General features: G+C 47.6%; 1 protein-coding gene across 3 annotated transcripts in view; it reads right to left on the bottom strand.

Annotated features, from left to right (window-relative positions):
• The window catches only part of TAOK2 (TAO kinase 2), an 87,950-nt gene that overhangs the window by 48,951 nt on the left and 17,237 nt on the right, over nt 1-21,762 (bottom strand). Inside the window, exon 1 of one of the 3 annotated variants that reach the window (XM_073635967.1) lies at nt 9,471-9,682. The exons of the other annotated variants lie outside the window; for them this stretch is intronic. The gene's annotated coding sequence lies outside the window, so the exon portion shown is untranslated. Of the gene's footprint in view, nt 1-9,470; nt 9,683-21,762 lie in introns of those variants that run through there. 3 annotated transcript variants of the gene reach the window in all.

The following is a 21,762-nucleotide window of genomic DNA, read 5'->3' as shown; positions in this document are numbered from 1 at the left end:
CTCCAGAGTTACCATGGGGCTCTTGGCTGCTTCTCTGATGAATGCTCTCCCTGCCCGGCCGGTCAGTTTAGGTGGACGGACATGTCTTGGTAGGTTGGCAGTTGTGCCATACTCTTTCCATTTTCGAATGATGGACTGAACAGTGCTCCATGAGATGTTCAAAGCTTGGGATATTTTTTTATATAACCTAACCCTGCTTTAACCGCTTGCCAACCAGCTGCTACCATTTTACTGCGGCAGGTCGGCATGATTGCGCGAGCTGTCATAGCTATACGTCGGCTCGTGGGATCAGGATAGAAGGCGGGCGCACGCACCCACTGGACTGCGGGGGTGCCGATGCTCGCGATCGCGGACACACACAAATCCCTGTTCTGTGAGGAGTGACAGATAGCTAGGAACCACGATCTGTCATTTCCTCTAGGTCAGTCCCCTCCCCCTACAGTTAGAATCACATCCCAGGGAACACAGTTAACCCCTTGTTCACCCCCCCCCCCCCAGTGTTAACCCCTTCCCTGCCAGTGACATTTTTACAGTAATCAGTGCATTTTTATAGCACCGATCCCTGTAAAAATGCCAATGGTCCAAAAAACGTGTCAAAAGTGTCCGATGTGTCTGCCATGTCGTCGCAGTTCCCAAAAAAAAAAAAAAATAATAATAATAATAAAAATGCTATAAAACTATCCCCTATTTTGTAGACACTATAAATTTTGCGCAAACCAATCTATATACGTTTATTGCGGGGTTTTTTTACCAAAAATATGTAGACGAATACGTATCGGCCTAAACTGATAAATATCCCCATTTATAAAAAAAAAAAATTGAACACAATTAATCGTTTTCCTTTCACTTCATAATTATGTGCCACTTTGTGTTGGTCTATCACATAAAATCCCAATAAAATACATTTATGTTTTTGGTTGTAACATGACAAAATGTGGAACATTTCAAGGGGTATGAATACTTTTTAAAGGCACTGTACCTGCTCTGTGCAATGCTTTTGCACAGAGCAGCTCCAATCCGCCTCTTCTAGGGGTGCCCTGCGTGGTGCTTCAGGCTCCTCCCCTTCAGCAGGAGCCCCCATGGAAAAGCTGCTTTCTAAACGGACACCCGTACGGGCTCGTTTCTTGAGTCCCACTGCTGCGTCCATTGACACAGAAAGCATGATACTGGTACACGTCACAGGATTTGGTTGGCAGCAGCAGGCCCTAATGGCTCCTGCTATCAATCTGTCCAATGAGGAGAGAGACAGCAGCTGGAGCCCGCTGGGCTCGTGCACATCGCTGGATCGGGTTCAGGTAAGAAAACCTGGTCTGCAGCACAGGTGGTTTTTCACCTTACTGCATAGAAGGTGAGAAAAACCTTAAAAAACTTTACATCCCCTTATTAAAAGGAACACATGATGCACTCTGTGTGTCTTTTTTTTTTTTTAAACCTAGTAATATAAATAAATAGTATAATAGTATATAAATTGTTAATAAATAGATGTACATGTTGGCAGTCATATCAGTTCATTACATAGGCAGGTCCTGCTTTCCTGCATAGCGGTGCTGATCTCACCAAAGGCTGTGCTTCCACCCAACTTTATTATAAATAACACACAAAACATTCCAGGGAAAGCATGTGATGTCAGCAGTCTCACACCATGGCCACTTTTGCCTGGTAGTGAGAAATACGTCACATCACCTGCTCTCCTTGGCAGGTCCATATGTTATTTATAATAAAAGTTCCACGTGCTGGAGGGTGGGGGGGAATCTGTGATCTGATTAAATCGTTAAAATTGAGGAAGCGATGCGTCCAACTGCATTTAAATACTGCAGAAACCGATGGCGTTCCAAGTGATAAATGAAAGATTAAAATGTAGGTCTTGGAAGATGCATCCTTATAAAAAAAAAAAAAAAAAAAGTCAACAAATCGAGCTCCCTATTTAGATTCCTAGAAAAAAAAGGGTCAGTCCACCAAGAGCCGATAGAGAGGACATTTTGGTGGCTTGTCGTTTAAAAAGCCAAAAGCAAAAATGTGTGCATGACCTGGACTTTTTTTTTTTCGGGGGGGGGGGGTGTACATGGGAAGAGCTGAGGCTTTCTTCCACCTGAGTACACTTTGGGCTGTTAGGACTGCAAATGAACGTCCTGGATGCTGGCACCCTTCACCGGGGGATATACATGGGTGCTTTGGGCAGCACTCCAAGCAACAGAATGGGTGGCATGTCTGAGAACTGACTTTGTACACAGGGGGGGGGGGGGGGGCACAGTCATGCTGGCACAAGAAAGGGACTTCACCAAACTACCAAACTGTCACCACAAGGTTGGAAGAGCACAATGGTTTAAACTGACCCTTTGCTTAGAAAGTTTGGAGACCCCTGGTCTATAATGTCTTTGTATTATGTAGTATTAAATCTGACCTCCTTCTTGCTCTTCAGTCTTGCACAGTTGTACAGACTCCCCCCCTTCCTGAACTGAAATGGCTTACTCTGATTTCACTGCATCCTGTGAGCTTCTCACAATGTGCATTAGAAGCTGCAGAAAGTCACATACAAGCCCACCTCATTTCCTGGCTGGAGGACGTCCAGCATTATCTAGCTCGTTTTCTCCCCCAGTCGGACTGCCCTTAGCCTGCCTCATTTTTATTCATTAGAATTCAATCATGTGGGCTCAGCCGTTATCTAAGGTGGGCTGCTATGTACAGCACCCTATCGGCACAAATACCCAATGATGACTTCACTGGTATTAAAATATTGCATTTAATGAAAAAGGAAAGGTTTAATACTAAACATTGTGTTAGCATGTTGATAGCTTGGAGGGGGGTGGGGGGTTGGGGGTCACTAGGGAAGGCAAAAAAATAAGATTAAAGTGGAATTTCAGGCAAAACCTATCTACACCTAAAAATGCCCCCCAACCCATTTAAGAAAGATATGTATACCTATTTTCAGCCTACTCTGATCCAGGCAAAAATACCCTGTGTCAGCCCAGCACCAGCTGCAGGGGAGAGGAGGCAGCACTCTGATATTGGCTGGTAATGCCTGGGGGGGGGCATGATGTCATCCATAGGCTTCAATGGCCTATCCGTTGTCTGTGCTCCCTCCTCTCCCCCGTTGCCACCGCTGGCTGGTACAGGGGAGCTGGATCATGTGAACAGACCGGGCTGAAAAGAAGTATAAAAGATCTTTCTTACACAGGTTAGTCGAAATAGATGGTAGGCGCGGGGGGAGTATTTTTAAGAATGGTTAGGGTGCTCCTAGAACTCCATTTTCTGCTTCAACCATACCCTTTAGTGCAATCTCCCCAAATCACCCATTTTGGGGGAGGGGGATTGGGGTGTCACTGCTTATTCAGTACTTATTCTGGATCAGATTGTTGGCCTCCCTATAGTAGATTTACTATTACAGGGTGGCCATTCTGTGCAGAATCACGTATACATATGCGATGCTGCACTTCTGCCTAGGGGGCGCACACGCTGCTTCAGCTGTTATTAGTCACAGCAGAGGCCAATCAGCGAGTACCAGTCAATGGATGACCACCGGCATGAGCTGATCGTCGAGGGAGAGACGCAGGATCGAGCTCTGCATATGTAAACAAGGCAGAGGTCAGTCCTGTCAGCAGGGATGTGGTGGTTTTTGTTTCCCTGCAAAATCAAGGAATAGAAATTCATCATATCCCTTAGTAAAAGCAGCACATTGTGTACACAAAAACACTGGCTAGGCACACGGTTAACCCTTTGATCGCCCCAGATGTTTAACCCCTTCCCAGCCAGTGTCATTAATATAGTGACAGTGTGTATTTTTAGCACTGATCACTTTATTGGTGTCACTGGTCCCCAAAAAGCATCAGACTGTCTGCTGCAATATTGCGGTCCCGCTATAAGTTGCTAATCGCTGCCATTACTAGCATAAAAAATAAAATTCCAGTATATCTCCCATAGTTTGTAGACGCTTTAACTTTTGTGCAAAGTCAAACCAATCAATATACACTTTTTGGGATTTTTTTTTTTTACCAAAGACAGAATACATGGCCTTAATTTATGAAGAAATTAGATTTTTTTTTAAATTTATTTTATTGGATGTTTTATGGCAGAAAGTAAAAAATATTGTTTATTTTAATTTAAATTGGTCTGTCTTTTTTCCCCCACTAATTATATATATATATATTATAAAAAAAAAAAAAAAAGACATACATACATACTATATATATATATATACACATACATATATATATATATATATATATATATATATATATATATATATATATATATATATATAAAATGCAAAAGATAAAAAAATGCAGAGGTGAACAATTACCACCAAAAGAAAGGACATCAATTTTATTTGGGTACAGCGTCGCACGACTGCGCGATTGTCAGTTAAAATAACGCAGTGCTACAAAGCAAATATTGGCCTGGTCATGAAGGGGGTAAATTTTCCGGAGGTCAAATGGTTAAAGGAGAAGTGTGAGACATAAAAAAAGCAAACAATCGGTGCAATGCTGCAGCTGTCCCCCGCCGGCTCGAAGACCCAGAACTGAGCAATCACGTGACAGCTGATCACACAGGGCGGAGAGTGGTGACTATCTGTCACAGGCTCTTAGCTTTTGCTCACTAGATCGCCGGGCATGAAAAGGGGTGGGAGCAGCCGGCTCAGGCTCTCAGTGGTTGCTGGGAGGCTGAGGCAGCTGGCGATCGGGCATTCGGGTGGATCCCCACGTTAAAGTCGGGATCCTTCCAGAGCCTGGTGTGGTTCTGTGATTTCAGCTGACAGAAGGCTTTAGCCCGCTTTTGGGTCACAGGAGTGCTTTGGCCGTACTCTTTTAAAGGATATGGATGACAGCCTAGAACTTGTACTGTTATAACCAATTCAGCACAGGTAGCCCCATGTGTCCATATCTCTGTAACTTTCCCTGTGTCTTTACAACAGGTAGAAGATTTACAATGATGAAAGAAAAAACACGCTCAGACACTTGGGTTTCTCGTGGATTTTGCAGCAGTGGATTAGGACACCAAACGTACTGGGTGGCATTGGAGTATTCCTGCTAAGCATGTGTGGGGCCGCTTTGCATTACCCTGAAACAGGTTTACTTAAAGTGTTACTAAACCCACAACAGTAAAATCAGTCTGTATATGCAGTATAGAATGCTTGTTATACTCACTGTGGAACCTAAGGGGTTAATCCTCTGCATTGTGTAAAAAAGGCCGATTTCTCCTGTCTTCTCTGATCCTCCCCTTCTTCCACTGTCCCCAATACATCTCTTGATAGAACAGAGCCAGGGGGCACTCTGCACACGCTCAGTTTGGTGTTTATTGCTAGAGTTATATTTTTTCCCTGGGAGGGTGCATGTGATCAGCAGATCCAGACAGAACATCAGGGGTCATGCAGCCTCACAGGACAGTCAGAGGTGAATTAAAACTTCTACAAGCTTTAACCAGACACTGATAGAAATCACATGACTGCTATGTACTGCTGATGAGAAAAGGTATTTAGCCGTTTATATTTACTAAAATAATTACATTTCTATGTTCTGTGTACTGTGTACTGTGGGACAACAGATATAGTGAATGCAGGGTCCTGGGTTTAGTAACACATTAAGTGTTTGTAAAGACTGAAGGTTTTTTTTACCCGAACGCATTCTCTGCATTAGGCTCCATTCACACTTGAGACTTGTCATGCAACCTTGAACATAAAAGTTGCATGAGAAGTTGCAGCCCATTTTTTTTTTTAATTAATAGAAAGAATTAAATATTTTACATTCCAACATAAACATAACATCAAATGTACTATAATGTAAAAAAAAATAATTATTTTTAATGGCACCCGTTCAAAATCAGTGCAAGCTAAAGTCGCGGGGACTTTGAAAAGGTGACTGCACTACTTTGATGCGACTTTGATCCAGAGAGTGTAAAGTTGCATCAAACTTGCACTAGAAAAACTGCAAAATTTGGAGTCACACTAGTGTGAATGGAGCCTAAAAAGGTAAAAACCTTTTGTGGTCAGCCCCCCCCCCCCCTAAATACATACCTAAGCACGATCTCAATTTCGCTCTCCCCGCTTACTGGACTCTCTGAAAGTAGTCGGAGCCATTGGCTACTGTCAATCAAATCCTGTGATGAGGGAATTGGGGGGGGCAGGCTGTGTGTGTCAAGGCGGGCTGAGCCCTCACGCGTGCCACCATACATAGGAAGAGGGTTCCGGGTTCCTATGGTGGCACAAGGAGAAGAGAAGGAGCCCAGAGCACCAGCAGGGAACCCCAGATAAAGATGATCTACAAAACTATTATACAAAGCAAGCAAGCATAACTTTTACAAACAAAAACAAAACACTTTACCATAACTTTAAAGCTAAACTTTTGCCACGTTTTGCACTCTCCCTCTCACACATTTGTATATAATTCTGGTTCTCTTTTTGAAATACCTTATAGCGATTCTAAAGCTTAGGTTTTTTTTTTGTTTTTTTTTCCTGCTCTGTGTAAAGGTTTTGCAAATAGCAGCCCCGATACTCTCCTCTTGAGGCCCCCCACCAGCGTTTCAAGCCCCTCCTCTTCCCCTGTGCTTGCCCACCCCCGAGTCCTGCTGCTGCGTCCATTGACACAGACAGTGAACTCGGCTCTGCCCCCGGCCTCCATATCACCGGATTTATTGACAGCAGCAGGAGTCAATTGCTCCCGCTGCTATCAATCTGCCCAATGAGTAGAGACACAGCAGCAGGGGCCGCTGAGCTTGTGCACATAGCAGGGTTAGATGGGCTCAGGTAAGGAAAAGAGGGGTCTCGGGGGGGGGCTCATCCTACAGCAATCTTCAGATCACACACATGCGCAAAAGCAGATTAGAAGGCAGTGCAGAAAAAACTACGACTGCCACTGGCTTCCAGGTCCCATGCCGAATGGCTGCTCTATTGCATAGTGAACAGGGGAGGTCGCTTGCTCAGATCAGGTGCCGTTCAGAGAACACTTTGCATTTTTTGCAATGAATTTGAAGCATTCTCCAATGACAAATATGTCACCACCCCGCCTCTCTACTTGTCCAGTCGTTGAATACTTTGCATTCATTGGAAAAATGCAAAGTAGAAAGGCATATATTTGTCGAATTAGAGAATGCTTCAAATTCACTGAAAAAATGCAGTGTTATCTGAACGGCACCTGTGCTGAGCGAACGACCTCCTATGTTCAATATCAGCAGGGACGCCGCTCAGCATGGGACCTGGAAGCTAATGGAGATCACTGGAGTAGCAGTGCCTCCTACAGTGGTTTCCAGCTTCCATGAGGGTCAGTTAGGCATGGCACATACATACTCACATTGGTCCAAGCTGGGTCAATGCAACTATGCAAAAAAAAAAAAAATCCATGTTTGGAACTCAGCTTTGAGTTTAGAAAATCGTTCCACAATAATCTCGATGTCCATTTGGTCTCTTAAAATGGTAAAGGCAGGTTTATTTTATTTACCTAATACATTCTCTGCATTAAGGTAATAAAACCTTCTGCATGTAGCCCCCCCCCCCCCCCCCCCCCACCTTATACTTACCTGAGCCCAATTTCAATCCAGCGATGTTCACGAGTACAAAGTCTCTCTCCCCCCTCACTGGCTCAGAGACAGCCGCACTGCCGATCACAACCAATGAAAAAGGGAGCTGGGGGCGGGGCTGAGCCATGTTCTGTGTGTCAAGTGGCTTGCTATAGGGGCACCCAGGGGGAGGGAGCCAGGAGTGGCAGCGGGGGACCCTAGAAGAGGAGGATCTGGGCTGCTCTGTGCAAAACCACTACACAGAGCGGGTAAAGTAGAACGTATTTTTTTTTTCAATGATCCTTTACAATCACTTTAAAGTGGTTGTAAACCCTTACAACACACTTTTTGCTACAGGTAAGCCTATAATAAGGCTTACATGTAGCTACCCTGGATATCTCCTAAACCTGAACGGTTTAGGAGATATCCCCTGTATTTGCATGTGCCAACGTCATTGGCACATGCAAACTGAAGCAATGGCACGTATAATATCACGCAGGCCAATCACAGTGTCGGAGCCTGTGATACCCAGAAGTAACTCGGGAGCGATGTTGGCTGCCGGAGAGTGGTGTACGAGGATGGCTGCAGGGGCTTCGATCTCAGGTAATTCATAACGAGCTAGTATGCTATGCATACTAGCTCATTATGCCTTTGTCTTGCAAGTATTTTTTTGTCCTAGGGTTTTCAACCACTTTAAGGGCCCGTTCACACCGGTGCGACTTGTCATGCAATTTGACAGTTCCAAATCGCATTACAAGTCGCACCCTATTTCCGGCAAGGGAACCGTTCATATCGCCGCAATTCGTGTTGCAGCGATTACGAAAAAGGTTCCTGCACTACTTTTTTTTTTTTTTCACGGATTTCATTGCGACTTGCATAGACATCTGTTACCTGAAGTCGCAAGCTGGAGTGAAATCGGCAGTGCAAATCGCACACTGATAGTAAAATCAGGCGGGTGGCAAGGACTGCTGCTCCTCTGAAAAATGATCCATGCCCAGATTGCTTTTCAAATAGGTTTCCTCCTAAGCGCCTGATTTAACCCTTTAAACGCCACACTACCCCCCCCCCCCCCCGCTGCAAATCGCACGCAGTTGTGGGACGGTTGCAGGGTCGCCCCACAGACCTACATTAATTGCATTTGGCAGTGGGTAACACCCACCAGAGGCAACACGCCGTTTAGTTTTTGCCGCAGCGCATGCACAGCTGTGAGGTGCTGCGTGTCGCTATTCACGTGGGTGCTCAGGGGGACAGTAAAACCACGGCTTTACCACTTGGTTCTACTCTCCCAGCCCCCCCCCTACCCCTGGACGCATGTGTGAAAAACCCCTAAAAGCAACAAATGAGCTAAAAAATAATTACTTAGAGCTAATCAGATTGTGTGGTGTTCATATGTAGGTTTCTTAATGGGATACAGCCGAAGTGTACATTCAAAACCTGTGTGTATTTGGGGGAAGGGGGGGGGTTGAGAATTTTGATCTCGCAATCTTTTGCATGCAGTCATCTTTAAATTATACAATATTCTAGGGCAATACTGTTGGGCACAATCAAAACAGGAGTGTAAAAAATAGGAGACAGAAAGTATATGCGTGTTACACCCCCCCCCCCCCAGAGCAGTTTCAATAATAAAAAGAAAAAAAATGGATCCAGTAAGGTGTTTATTAACCTCTAAATTGGGGGGTCTGTATTACGTGCGTCTCGGTAACGTGGGGGGGTGGGGAATCCGCAGTACTCAAGGAAAGTATGTACGACGTAAGGAAGGAGGGGGCACCGAGCTATACAGGGTGCAACCATAATGACGCACATACAGAAAAGGGGGTTACCACAACACAGAGACGAAGAAAAAAGGGGGAGACCAACGCGGGGTAAGAAAAGGAAGATGGGCTGAAAATGCAAGAATAAAAAAAACGGGGGCCTGAAAAAAGAGCTTTAGTGACAACAGAGGACGTTTAAAGGAAGCGGGTGTTACAATATAAATACAGTATTACCCCATTATGTCCTTTCCTGCCAAAAGCCAGGGTTAACCTTTTCCTTGCTGCGCCCACATTGCTGGCGACCGGCGCAACGTTAACCAATGCCCGGCCAGGTAGAGGATCCTAAGAATTAACCCTTCCCAGGCTGTGCAGCTGAAGTAGAGCTTTATCAGGGAAAGTGACAGATGCAGACAGATCCAAGTAGCTGTGCAGCCACCTCCTCCTCCGCTGACAGCCCTGGATACAGGTTTACTATTGGTCTTCACCCAGAGGGGCCGGGAACAGGAGACAAGCAGAGCAGTCGTGCCCCCGCATCCTTCTAAAGCCCCTTCCCAGTGCCATGACACAGAGCAGATCGCCTGGTACCAAAATACACACTCTGGGCACTCGGCTGCCATCAGAAGTGTTCAGAAAGACAGGAAACACTTCATGTGAGAGAGAGAGAGAGAGAGAGAGAGAGAGAGAGAGAGAGAGAGAGAGAGAGAGAGCACATCTGTACAACCCGCACAGCACAGGTCACAACTCCCCTACACATACTGCACAGGTCTTTGCTCCCTTGATCCCACAGCATGTCTGAGGACTGCACCTGGCCCCGACCCCACAAAATGAGGACTGCACCTGGCCCCGACCCCACAAAATGAGGACTGCACCTGGCCCCGACCCCACAAAATGAGGACTGCACCTGGCCCCGACCCCACAAAATGAGGACTGCACCTGGCCCCGACCCCACAAAATGAGGACTGCACCTGGCCCCGACCCCACAAAATGAGGACTGCACCTGGCCCCGACCCCACAAAATGAGGACTGCACCTGGCCCCGACCCCACAAAATGAGGACTGCACCTGGCCCCGACCCCACAAAATGAGGACTGCACCTGGCCCCGACCCCACAAAATGAGGACTGCACCTGGCCCCGACCCCACAAAATGAGGACTGCACCTGGCCCCGACCCCACAAAATGAGGACTGCACCTGGCCCCGACCCCACAAAATGAGGACTGCACCTGGCCCCGACCCCACAAAATGAGGACTGCACCTGGCCCCGACCCCACAAAATGAGGACTGCACCTGGCCCCGACCCCCAGGGGAAGGTCCGAGGACTGCACCTGGCCCCGACCCCCAGGGGAAGGTCCGAGGACTGCACCTGGCCCCGACCCCCAGGGGAAGGTCCGAGGACTGCACCTGGCCCCGACCCCCAGGGGAAGGTCCGAGGACTGCACCTGGCCCCGACCCCCAGGGGAAGGTCCGAGGACTGCACCTGGCCCCGACCCCCAGGGGAAGGTCCGAGGACTGCACCTGGCCCTGACCCCCAGGGGAAGGTCCGGGGACTGCACCTGGCCCTGACCCCCAGGGGAAGGTCCAAGTACTGCACCTGATCCCACAGAATGACCTCACAGCATGTTCAATTAGTGCATCTGCCCATGACCATACAGCATATCCATGTACTACGCCTACCCTTGACCCCACAGCATGTCGCAGTACTGCATCTGCTCCTTGAAATCTCCTAATGTCCCCACTTCATCCCCAGTGCCAAACATGCTACTATCCCACATCTTCAGAGATTCACTCCACCTATATGACGCATTTTCTGCTGAACCACATCGTATCCCAGTATGGCACCTTTTCCTAACCTCCACAGCGTGTTCCAGTACAGGACCTACACCTGACCACACATGTCCTGGTAGAGAATCTTCTGATTCCACATCGTGTCCCTGGGTGGCATCGTCTCCTAAGTCCACATCTTGCTCCAGTACAGGACTTTCTCCTAACCCCACATCATGTTCCAGTACAGAGCCTTCTCCTAACCCCCACATCGTGTTCCATTACAAGACCTTCTCCTAACCCCACATCGTGTTCCATAACAGGACCTTCTCCTAACCCCACATCGTGTTCCAGTACAGGACCTTCTCCTAACCCAACATCGTGTTCCAGTACAGGACCTTCTCCTAACCCAACATCGTTTTTCAGTACAGGATCTTCTCCTAGCCCCACATGTCCCGGTAGAGCATCTTCTCCTGATTCCACATTGTGTACCAGTATAGCACCTTCTCCTAACCCCACATCTTTTTCCAGTACAGAACCTTCTAACCCCACATAGTGTTCCATTACAGGACCTTCTAACCCCACATAGTGTTCCAGTAGAGGACCTTCTAACCCCACATAGTGTTCCAGTACAGGACCTTCTAACCCCACATAGTGTTCCAGTACAGGACCTTCTAACCCCACATAGTGTTCCAGTACAGGACCTTCTAACCCCACATAGTGTTCCAGTACAGGACCTTCTAACCCCACATAGTGTTCCAGTACAGGACCTTCTAACCCCACATAGTGTTCCAGTACAGGACCTTCTAACCCCACATAGTGTTCCAGTACAGGACCTTCTAACCCCACATAGTGTTCCAGTACAGGACCTTCTAACCCCACATAGTGTTCCAGTACAGGACCTTCTAACCCCACATAGTGTTCCAGTACAGGACCTTCTAACCCCACATAGTGTTCCAGTACAGGACCTTCTAACCCCACATAGTGTTCCAGTACAGGACCTTCTAACCCCACATAGTGTTCCAGTACAGGACCTTCTAACCCCACATAGTGTTCCAGTACAGGACCTTCTAACCCCACATAGTGTTCCAGTACAGGACCTTCTCCTAACCCCACAGTGTTCCAGTACAGGACCTTCTCCTAACCCCACAGTGTTCCAGTACAGGATCTTCTCCTAACCCCACAGTGTTCCAGTACAGGATCTTCTCCTGACCCCACACGTCCCGGTAGGGCATCTTCTCCCGATTCCACATTGTGTAACAGTATGGCATCTTTTCCTAACCCCACATCATGTTCTAGTACTAGACTTTCTCCTGACCCCACACCATGTCCGAGTAGAGCAGCTTCTCCTGAACCCATATCAGGTCCCAGTACAAAACCTTCAACTGACCCCACATCTTGTCCCACCCCTTCACCTGACCCCACATGACCCAGTACGACCTCTTCACCTGACCACTCATAGTGTTCCAGAACAGGACCTTCCCCTAACCCCACAAAACTTTCTCCTGGCCTCAAATCATGTCCTGGTAGAGCAGCTTCTCCTGAACCCATATCAGGTATCAGCACCACCCCTTCACCAGACCACACATGTCCCAGTACGACCCCTTCATCTGACCCCACATCGTTTTGCAGTACAGGCTCTCCTCCTAACACCCACATCGTGTTCCAGTGCAAGACTTTCTCCAGACACCACATCGAGTCCCAGTACGACACCTTCACCTGACCCCACATCATGTCCCAGTACGACACCTTCACCTGACCCCACATCATGTCCCAGTACGACACCTTCACCTGACCCCACATCATGTCCCAGTACGACACCTTCACCTGACCCCACATCATGTCCCAGTACGACACCTTCACCTGACCCCACATCATGTCCCAGTACGACACCTTCACCTGACCCCACATCATGTCCCAGTACGACACCTTCACCTGACCCCACATCATGTCCCAGTACGACACCTTCACCTGACCCCACATGTCCCAGTACGACACCTTCACCTGACCCCACATGTCCCAGTACGACACCTTCACCTGACCCCACATGTCCCAGTACGACACCTTCACCTGACCCCACATGTCCCAGTACGACACCTTCACCTGACCCCACATCATGTCCCAGTACGACACCTTCACCTGACCCCACATCATGTCCCAGTACGACACCTTCACCTGACCCCACATCATGTCCCAGTACGACACCTTCACCTGACCTCACATCATGTCCCAGTACGACACCTTCACCTGACTCCACATCATGTCCCAGTAGACACCTTCACCTGACCCCACATGTCCCAGTACGACACCTTCACCTGACTCAACATCATGTCCCAGTACAACACCTTCTCCTGATTCAACATCATAAACCACTATAGCACCTTTACCTGACCCCCTTATGTCCCAGCACTGCATCTTCTCCTGCACCCACATAGTTTCAATGACTGTGATTCTTAACTGATATTGTGCCCATGTACCAAACCTGTTCCTGTCCTCATGATGCACCCGTCTTTGGCCCCACATCATGTCTGAGCATCGCACCAGTCTAGGACTCCACATTGCGTCCCCAGGCCACACCAGTCTAGGACTCCATATTGCGTCCCCATGCTATACCAGTCTGAGGCCACATTGTGTTCCAATACCACACCAGTCTATGACTCCACATTGTTTCCCAATGCCATACCAGTCTATGACTGCACATTTTCTTCCAATGCCATACCAGTCTATGGCTGCTTATTTTCTCCACATGCCATGCCAGTCTATGACTCCACATTGCGTCCCCATGCCATACGTGGGCGGCACAGTGGTGTAGTGGGTAGCTCTCTCGCCTAGCAGAAAAAAGGGTTGCTCGTTCGAATCCCAACCATGACACTACCTGCCTGGAGTTTGCATGTTCTCCCTGTGCCTGCGTGGTTTTCCTCTGGGTACTCTGGTTTCCTCCCACACTCCAAAGACATGCTGGTAGGTTAATTGGCTTCTGTCGAAATTGTCCCTAGTATATGAATGTGAGTTAGGGACCTTAGATTGTAAGCTCCTTGAGGGTAGGGACCAATGTGAATGTACACTTTATATGTAAAGCGCTGTGTAAATTGACGGCGCTATATAAATACCTTAATAAAAATACCAGTCTATGACTACACAATGCATCCCCGTGCTATACCAAGTCTACGACTCCACATTGTGTCCCTATGCTATACCAGTCTATGACCCTCATATATGGGAAATGCACCCGCCCAACCTCATACTACACACTGCTCATACAGCTTTGTCATTGTGAGGATGATGACAGCTCCGCAACCTGCACCTGGCAATGGTATCTACTGATATTACTATCCTAACCGGCTCTCAGTAAATCCAGGCTTCAAATGACAGCTATATATTTTAAAACAAATAAAGTACTTGGCCAAGACTGAGCCAGATCTGCCACATCCTTCCTGCTACTGGCCAGCATTACTCCCCATCCCAAGCTGCTTCTCATAAATCAACAGTCACTCTGTCTGTGGCTGGAATAATCAGGCAGCTGCAGAGGTAAGTAAACTACTTTACACAGGAAGGAGTTATCTCAGACTCCATATGGAGATGCTGGTAGCAGATGAACAGTTAGGTGGGTACAAGATAAAACACTTCCTCCATGAATCATAGCCTTACACCGCTGCTCCCGATAAGCCTGCACTTCAGTACAATGAGGGACATATAGGCTGTCAAAGGCAAACGCCAATCTTACAGAATATTGAAGACCAAAAAACAAACTTTTTTTTTTGTTTGTTTAAATAAAGATTTGGAAGGGTTAAGCAATAGTGGTCAACTACTCAACTGTAGCCGCTGACATCGCCAATGGGCCACACATTATATACAGTAGATGCAATGCTACAGGAAGCTGTCAGAAGCTGCAGACATGCAACAGGAGATGGTCAAACATTACAGGCACCTCACAGGAGACTGCAGACATGCTATAGTTGTTGGACCAGAAGACGACTGGAGAGTATCTCCTGCATGTAGGTGCAGCTGCTGATATTAACCCTTGCTGCGCTGGAACATCACTGCTGCGGGGGTATCTGGGGCAGAGGATTAAGGATTTCTCCTGTAAACAGCAGCCATCAGCACACACCTCAATGTTGGGTAGGTAGCGTCCCACTTGCCGACCGCCTAACCGTAAAAATAGGTCATTACTTTGATGTTAAAGTGATTGCAAAGTCTTGTTTTTTTCCTATAAAAATAACAAAACGTGTTATACTTACCTGATCTTTGCAATGGATTTGCACAGAGCAGCCCTGATCCTCCTCTTCTCGGGTCCCTCCCTCCTATTCAGTGCCCCCACAGCAAGCAGCATGCTATGGGGGCACCCAAGCTGAGACACAGCTCTCCTGTGTCAATTCAGACACGGAGCCCCGACCCGGCACCGCCCACTTTCTCCCCTGATTGGCTAGCTGACTTTGATTGACAGCAGCGGGAGCCAACGGCGCAACTGCTGTGTCTCAGCCAATTAGAAAGGAGAATTTTGGTCGGCTGAGACACTCTTGGACATTGATTGACAGCAGCGGGAGCCATCCCCCCCCCTCCCCCCCGGTCTCACTAATACTTACCTGAGCCCCGTCTCGATCCAGCGATGTCCACGAGAGCCTTGCCTCTCCGGGAAAATGCACTCCTGATTGGCTTTTGGCAGCTCTCACTGCTGTCAATCACAGCCAGTGAGCCAATCAGGAGAGGAGGGGGGCCCGAACCGCAGCCAATAAGTGTATATTGATTGGTTTGCGGAGCCCCGACCCGGCACCGCCCACTTTCTCCCGAGTGACTAGCTGACTTTGACAGCAGCGGGAGAGAACGGCGCAACTACTGTGTCTCAGCCAATTAGAAAGGAGAATCTCGGTCGGCTGAGACACTCTTGGACATCGCTGGACAGAGAGGGACTTCAGGTAAATATTAGGGGGGCTGAGGCACACAGAAAGCTATTTATCTTAATGCATAGATTGCATTAAGATAAAAAAACCTTCTGCCTTTACAACCCCTTTAAATACCGGGGTTCATAACCCTGGTATCTTTATTTATAGTAGGCTGCCAGCTTTCTGATAAAAGTGATCCCAGCAGCGAATTCGTCATGGGATCACTTTTAGAGGCGTTGGGAACGATTCCCCCCCCCCCTCCACTTCCCGGTGTCTTCCGGGTTTACCGGAGCCATTGGTAAACCCAAAAGCGATCTGGTCCAATCTGTGGCTGGGCAGGAAGACAAGTGAGGGCAAGATGGCCCCCACTCGGCTCTATGCCCTTGGAGGACCGGGACGACGTCTGATGTCACTTCCTCCTCTCGGGCTTAAAGGGATTTTTTCTTATTCTTAAAAGTCAAAATTTATTTTTTTATTTGTTTTTTGCGTTTAAAAGGTAAATGAGAGATCTGGGGTCTTTCTAGCCCCAGATCTCTCAAAAAAGAAGATCTGTCATGCTGAAGATAGATTATAAAAACATGAAAAGAGAAAACATAGAAAAGTAGTAAGATCATGTGAATTAATTATTCAAGCCACGCGACTACCAAAACCCAGCCTAAGGAATATTATTCCTTCACAGGCCTAACTGGAATGAGACCCAGGTAAGGGAAAGAGACTAATGTTTTACTAGGCCCCAGGGGCTGCACAATAAGTGCTAAATCACCCCCTGAATTCCCCCGGCCACTGGTTGGGGGCCCCCCGGGGGGGGGGGGGTGTTAGAGCCACTGGGTTTTCCTTTATGTTCTCTCTGGATCTATTTCCCCTCTATTCCTGCCTACCCTGATGACTCCCTAGAACACCAGGCGTCACCAGGACAGAAGTCAGGGGATTTTTACTTTAGCAAGAGAGAAGCTTTAAAGAATAAATGGGATTACAGGGAACATGCACTTACCCTATTTGTCCCTTTAAGTTGACCCCGACATGCCCCCCCCCCTCCAGAGATGCATACTTCCCTGGATCTGAAGGCTGCATCTTCTTGGGATTTGTTTACATCCCGCGCTGCCATTCCCGTCTCCTGGTTGTGACTTCCCAGTAGAGCCCAATACAAACCTATGGGGCTTGCCTTTCAGCCAGAGACAGAAGCAGAGGGCCCTCCCATAGGCTTCTATGGGGCTGCATCCAGGAGGAGACAGAGGATTTACAACGTGAGATATAAACAGATCCCCAAAGGCTGCGGCCACTGGATTAAAGTGGTTGTAAATGCACAAGGCTTTTTACCTTTATGCATTCTATGAAACCTTCTGTGTGCAGCATCCCCCCCCCAGCCTCACTAATACTTACCTGAGCCCCGTCTCGATCCAGCGATGTCCACGAGAGCCTTGCCTCTCTGGGAAAATGCACTCCTGATTGGCTTTTGGCAGCTCTCACTGCTGTCAATCACAGCCAGTGAGCAAATCAGGAGAGGAGGGGGGCCCGAACCGCAGCCAATAAGTGTATATTGATAGGTTTGCGCAAAAGGTATAGCATCTACAAACTATGGGATATATTTATTTTGTATTAGTAAGGGCGGCGATCAGCGATTTATATAGCTGATCAGCGGACAGTCGGGACACCAACTGACAATTTTTGGGGACCAGTGACACTAATGATGGATTTTCTGCTCTTCCCAGTCTGCACAGAGCTTAAAAGGAGAAGTCCAGCCTGAGCTCGTTAGGCTGGGCTTCTCCTAGGGGTCACAGGAGTGCAATTTGTTTTGTGACTCTCTGCGTTTTTAGCAGAGAGTAGTCTGCAGTCCGCTCTCTGCCGACATCACAGGAATCAGTCCAGGCACTGCGTCATCCCGACAATAGAAGCACCGCCAGGTGCCTGGACTGATAGCCGTCTCACCCTTTCACGAGGCGCTGAGATGACCGCTCCCCACCCCTCCACAGCTCAGCCCTCCAATGAGCGTGGAGGAGCTGAGTGGGAGAGCTGCTGATTGATAGTCAGCAGCTCTCCACTCGGGGGGTCCAGAGAACCGAGCCATTAGCGATGTTCAATCGCTCAGTTCTCAGTGCAGAGATGCCGGGGGACAGATGCAGCATCCACCTAGGTAAGTATGATTCCCAATTAAACCGGATTCCCATACTTCTCTTTTAAAGAATATAGGTTACCCCAACGTTTCATATCTCTGATATGTGTCTGCTGTACCATGTACTTATGTTAACCACATGGAAAGCTTTACCTCCTTCATGATCAGGCCAGTTTTTTGCTATTCAGCACTGTGCTACTTTAACAGATTCCCGACCAGCCGGCGCAGTTATACTGCAGCAGGATGGCTTCCCTGGGAAAGCTCTCGTAGCTGTACATTGGCTCTTCAAGACGCTGTAAGAGGCGAGCGCGCCCGCAGCATGTCCCCAGAGCTGATGCGAGTGCCCGGCGGGCGCCCAAACCGCCGGGCACCCGCGATCACTCGTGACAGAGTGTAAACACACAAATCCCAGTTCTGTCAGAGGAGGAGACAGATTGTGTGATCCTACTAAGTAGGAACACCGATTGGTCTCCTCCCCTAGTCAGTCCCACCCCCCACCCCCCCAGTTAGAACACACATAGGGAACACAGTTAACCCCTTCCCTACCAGTGACATTTATACAGTGATCAGTGCATTTTTATAGCACTGATCGCTGTATAAATGTCACAGGTGTCAAAAGTGTCCGATGTGTCCGCCATATTGTCGCAGATCTGATGAAAATAGCAGATCGCCACCATTACTAGTATAAAAAACAAACAAAAAAAAAAAAATACTAAAAGTGCCATAAATCTATTCCCTATTTTGTAGAAACTTTTGCGCAAAGCAATCAATATATGCTTATTGCAAATTTGTTTTACCAAAATTATGTAGAAGAATATATATCGGCCTAAACTGAGGAAAAAAATTTGTTAGTTTTTTTTTTTTTTTTTAAATCGGGATATTTATTATAGCAAAAATTTAAAAAAATGTTTTTTTCAAAATTGTGACTTGTTTATAGCGCAAAAAATAAAAACTGCAGAGGTGATCAAATACCACCAAAAGAAAGCTCTATTTGTGGGGAATAAAGGACGTCAATTTTGTTTGGGTGCAACGTCGCACGACCACGCAATTGTCAGTTAAAGCGACGCAGTGCCGAATAGCAAAAAATGGTCTAGTCATGAAGGGGGTAAGTACTTCCGGGGCTGAAGTGGTTAACTGGTAATTGCGCAGTCGTGCAACGCTGTACACAAAATGATAGATATTTATACCATATTTTTTCACACAAATAGCGCTTTCTTTTGGTGGTATTTGATCACCTGTTTTTTTTTTTAAGCGATATTAATAAGAAAAATTAAATCACAAACAAAAAATAATATTTTCTACTGTTATGGCGCTAACAGACCCTCGATGGGAGGGTCACTAACTGACATCACCAGTGACACCAATACAGTGATCAGTGATAATAATACGATACACCGACACTGTACTAATGACACTGGCTGGGAAGGGGTTAATATCTAGGGGCAATCAAGGGGTTAACTGTGTGCCTAGCAATGTGTGCTGCTTTTACTTAAAGCAGAGCTCCACCCAAAAGGGGAAGCTCTGCTTGTTTGCACCCTCCCCCTCTCCACTGCCACATTTGGCACTTTTTTTGGGGGGGGGGGCAGGTATCTGGTTTTGACAGGTACCCGCTCCCACTTCTGGGTCAGATCACCATGGTGATTTACGAGGATGTAAAGCATGGGTCTCAAACTGGCGGCCCTCCAGCTGTTGCAAAGCTACAAGTCCCATGAGAAATTGCAAGGCTGACAATTACAAGCATAACTCCCACAAGCAGAGGCATGATGGGACTTGTAGTTTTGCAACAGCTGGTGGGCCGCCAGTTTGAGACCTCTGAGTGCTTTGGACATCAAGTCTTACAGATACAAACAGTCCTTCAAGGGCAACCATAAAGCTAATGCAGCCCTCGCTGACATTGAAGTTGACATTGAAGTTGACACCCCCCGATCTAATCCTTTCCTCCCTGACTGCCCCTGGCCCGTCCCTTTCATTACTTGGATTTGAATCCTTTCAATCAGTATCAAATGTGGGGTCATTACCTAGGGTGGTCTGTATGAAAATAAGTCCTCTCAAGAGCCAGCTCAGTGTTTGCATCAGGACTGAGGGCTCTTGAGTGGAGGACTATGATGGTTTCAGAAAGCTATGTAAAAGCATCCTGCCAGCCCCTCCCACCAGCCATGATCTGCCTTTTTTTCCCTTGAGAAAGTCACGTGACCTGTGACGCAACGCGTCGGGAGGAGCCAGTGACGTCACCTTCGGTGTTCTGTGCCACCGGATGTGCAGTGAGGAGGAGAGCTGCGAGCACTACTGATCGTTCAATCGGCGTTTAAAACCACATTAAAATGTGAGTGAATAGTATATATGAATTGGGAATTTATGATGACATAGCAGTCTTGCGCAGTGATGTCTTTCTATCTCTATTGAGAGCAATGTTTCAGAATTTATTATCTTTGGAGAAAATACAACATCTGAATCACGGGAAACACATAATGCTCATCGTAGCAAGGATCCAAGTTTCCGACAAGTGTCATTTTGGTTCAGTTTTTTGTTCTATTTATTTTAAGTTACCCCAAGCCCCTAAACCCCCCCCCCCCCCAAAAAAAAACCTTGAGCCTGCCCCACACGGCTGTAAACATCAGGGGCACCTATGTGTAAAAAAAACGTTGCTTGTGATACGCGTTACATATTGCTGTGCACAGCGGAATGACAGTAGAAATTTTAGGGCCAATATTCACAATCAAAGCAAAACTGAAGTTCTGATGTAACAAACAGCGAGCAGGCAGACTTACAGACACGCACCGTCTCTTCTGCACCTACCTACCTGCCGTGAATGGAGCTGGGCATGTGCACCTTCGCTTACAGTGCGATCCCTAAATTCCAGGACCTCATCCTGCGCCAACCAATGAAAGATGGCCCAAAAAAAAAAACGGCACACAGAAGGAGAGGCCGGTGCAGGACCGTCGGAAAAAAAAGGTAAGTTTAACCCTTTTAGTGCCGCTTTAAATCTAAAAAGGAAGCAGAAAATCCCGTCCCCTGTTGCCAGGGACAACCAATCAGCTTTCTGCCCGTGTAGACGCAGGGACAATCTATTTGGAGGAACGCAGTTTTTATTTTCAGTCACGAGGCCTCTTATACCTGAACACCAACTGCAGCTCGGGGTCTAGAAGAGCTGCTGTCCCTCTGCCTCCGAGCATGCTGGGCGCCATCCATTCATAGGAAACATACGCCATTCACAGTAATTACCCCGCCGATTTCCATCACACCACGAGTCCCTTCCTCAACACAGATCCATCCAACCTGTGACTGCAGATTTCCTCTATACAAATGTTCTCTCCTAGTCATCCAGAAACCACAAATCCCAGCAACCCCCAGGGCCCTCTCCTCCCCTATACTGAATATGAGGACTCCGATTTCACTGCACACTGTGAGCTTCCCACAATGTGCATTAGAAGCTGCAACAACTCATAAAAAGCCGCCTGGCTTTCCTGGCTGCAGAACATCTAGCATCATCCAGCTCTTTCCTCCCCAGTCTAACAGTCCCTGGCTCACCCCTTTTAAATGTCATTGGGCTTCAGTATCATGGAGGATCAACATTACATGTGGGCGTTACCTAGGGCGGTCTGCATGCAAATACATCTGCCTAGGCACACCCACTCCTCCAGGCAAACACCCACAAATCAAGGCATTTTTATATTTTCTCCAATTTTCTCCTAAAAGCCAGCCCACTGCTTATATCAGGACTGAGGGCTCTAGAGGACGAGAAGCCGGGGCAGGGCTCTAGAGGACGAGAAGCCGGGG

Source organism: Aquarana catesbeiana, linkage group LG06 (genome assembly GCF_042186555.1).
Source record: "Aquarana catesbeiana isolate 2022-GZ linkage group LG06, ASM4218655v1, whole genome shotgun sequence".
Lineage (NCBI taxonomy): Eukaryota > Metazoa > Chordata > Amphibia > Anura > Ranidae > Aquarana > Aquarana catesbeiana.
The sequence above is the reverse complement of the archived record's forward strand: the minus strand, read 5'-3'. Positions and strand labels throughout refer to the sequence as shown.